This window comes from Buceros rhinoceros, unplaced genomic scaffold, assembly GCF_000710305.1.
Source record: "Buceros rhinoceros silvestris isolate BGI_N320 unplaced genomic scaffold, ASM71030v1 scaffold17649, whole genome shotgun sequence".
Classification (NCBI taxonomy): Eukaryota; Metazoa; Chordata; class Aves; order Bucerotiformes; family Bucerotidae; genus Buceros; species Buceros rhinoceros.
Window position 1 is genome coordinate 22,922 of NW_010432309.1, and position 2,719 is coordinate 25,640.

The 2,719-nt window shown below is 40.6% G+C and overlaps 1 protein-coding gene across 1 annotated transcript in view; it reads left to right on the top strand.

The window, feature by feature from the left end:
- The first annotated feature begins 1,310 nt into the window (after positions 1-1,310).
- The window catches only part of LOC104500130 (melanopsin-A-like), a 19,757-nt gene continuing 18,348 nt past the window's right edge, over positions 1,311-2,719 (top strand). The window contains exon 1 of the mRNA XM_010143733.1: positions 1,311-1,360. The gene's annotated coding sequence lies outside the window, so the exon portion shown is untranslated. The remainder of the gene's footprint in view (positions 1,361-2,719) is intronic.

The following is a 2,719-nucleotide window of genomic DNA, read 5'->3' on the forward strand; positions in this document are numbered from 1 at the left end:
AATTTGCAGCTCTAGAGGTGAGTGCCTTTGCAGAGGCACAGCTCCTCTTCATGCAAAGAAATGCAATCCCTTTTTCCTCAGTTTAAGGCCAGGTACTGTAAGTGCTAATTTAAGGAGCAGTATGTGAGAAGGGGAAACCGCACGGAGCTGGAAGAATACAGTTCCCACTGCTACTATCACAACCTTCTCACAAAGGCTTTCCAGAAATGGTTCACACCATCCATTTTGATTACCCACTGCGACGAAGCTCATAGTTTGCGTTAGGGTCATTTTGATGGTGGGTGGAAGGCCTGAACTCTGATATTCAAGCTGCGGTAGCTGCTAGACCAGCTTTTTCACACCCCATGCCTGATTCTCTCTTGCAAATAAACTTCTCTTTACCACAGAAATGGACCTTCAACTGGGAATACAACAATTCGTAGCTCTTTGTACAGTGCAATGTAAGGGACAATTTGTTTGAAGAACCTGCTCATGTACATCCTAACTAAACAACTGAAAAAGGAACCAGTCAGCCCTTGAAACAAGAAGCGGTGCTTTGCTGTTCTCTGCCTAAGGTAATTGTGTCTTTTTTAACTAAAGAGCAGAAAAGTATGATGTCAGTGGGTTTTATCCCTAGTTTTTGTTTATTTTTAGAAGTGGTCCAACAAATAACCATGACCTAAATTCTTTAAGACAGAAGTGCACACAAGCACATTGTCTGAACTCAAATAGATCCCGAGAGTTAACAATTTCAGCAGAACTGTACAGATAAATCTTCTTTAAAAGCAGGCTACAAAAAACTAACCCATACAGAGAAAATGAACAGTAAAGGTCTAATATTAAATACAGATTGTGAAGTCAACCTTTTAACCTCCTTGCCTTCATACAGGGATAATGTGGATACAGCCTTAAAATCCAGACATAAATCTATTAAAGGCAAAAAAAGACAACAGCACTTTTAAGTGAGCATCAGTTTTATACTGTCATTAAAGCTGGATTCTGGATGGATCAAGCTTCAAACTGGGCATGTGCGGACCCTGTCTGTCTCTTGTATTTAAATGGCAGCCGCTGCTGCTGTCCGTGGCTGAGCTGAAGATGGAGTGAAAGTCTGCACTGGATCTCACATTTTCCCAGAGACTCTTAACACTCTGCTTTACACACACTCAAAAAGGTAAACTGGCTGACTGAAATTCAGAGGAGAGCTTTTCTTTCTTTGTCTTTGCCTAGATTTTGTTCCCCTGACTGATCAGCCCATTCAAAGGGGGATCTCTCACCCCTCTGAAGACCCCAACAGCACCAAAATTGTGGAGTCCTTCAATGTGTGGAATGTCTCGAAGCCAATGCCTACGCACTGCTGGACCAGTCTCTTAGAGCTCCAACAGTTAAGTGTTTTCTTTTACGGAAAGCTATAGCAAGTGGTTCTGCTGGCAAAGCTGGTGTTTATAGAACTGGAAATGGACATTTAAGGTGCATGTAGAGATTTGATGCTGTAATGCAATAATGAGCAATGTACTGAAAATCTGAAATCTCCTTTTTATTTAACTGTCTACCACAGAAAGGGCTGTAGAAGTGATGTTTTTCAGCAGGGTTACAGGGGCAGAAAATAGGAAAGTCTAATGGCAAAGTACACTGAGTATGCTGCAAGCTGTCAAAACAAGGTGTTCTTGTCATTAACAGCTGTTTTGGCAGCTCAACCATAATGCTCTTTTGTGGTGGTATTCCAGACAGAAATCCCCATCATTTCTGTCATAGTCGGCAAGTGCAGTAGAGTGCTTATGTAAATGTTAGAGTTATTTGCAGTTACCCAAGAGGGCTCTTCAGGTGTTCCCAGGTAAGTTCATCAAAGCTCTTTCTCAGTTCTTAAACAGAAAGGAAATTTCCTTGGAAGTGTAAAGGTGAGAATCTGCTGTGATGATACTCCAGCATGGAACTTCTTTGGGCTTGCTAAAAATACTCTCCATCCCACCCCTCAAGCCTGACTGGAAGGAGTCTGGGAGTCCTCTTCTTAGTAGCGTATCTCTAGACACAGCACACAGTATAGTACATTTTGCTTGCCTGCTGTTTATAGACAAGTCTTTAAAAACAAAGAATAGAAAATGACCCAAGACAACTTTAAAAGTTTAAAATCTGCACTTAAATCACTTAAAACTCGGATGTGGACACCTAAAAATTACATGCAAGTTTCAAACACTCCAAAAGTTTTTATGCATCTGCTGTTTCAGTTTGAGCCTAATGTATAATGAAGCACCAGTAAATATTATTTGTGTAGGAAAAATGCAGTCTGTTTATTTTATTAACAAAACCTCCACCTGTGCAGTGTATTACAGAAAAATAAACAGGAGTGTCCTGAGCCAAGGCACTTACAAACTAAATTAGATGGATAATGTATGAAAGAGGATAGCAGAACATACCAGGGAGGGTGAAGAGGGACTGGAAAGAGCATGGCAAAATTGAAGAGGATTCTGGGGACAGTGATTTATGAAAGCTTAAAAATGGATTTTTTTCCTTATTTTGCTGAATGAGGTAATTAGCTGTCTGATTCCTCTCCCCAGGTCAAGTGCCCGTATTTTCAAACTTTTGCATTTTCATTTGACACAGACTGGTTTAAGAGTTTCAGGCTGAAAGCAATATGTGCTGCTTGTGGCTGAGATTAAATCTGAAAGATAGGATACAAAAATTGATGTCCAAATTGTTCAACAGGACAAATATCTAGGGAAAGCCCTGCTGCCTGCTGGAAAGA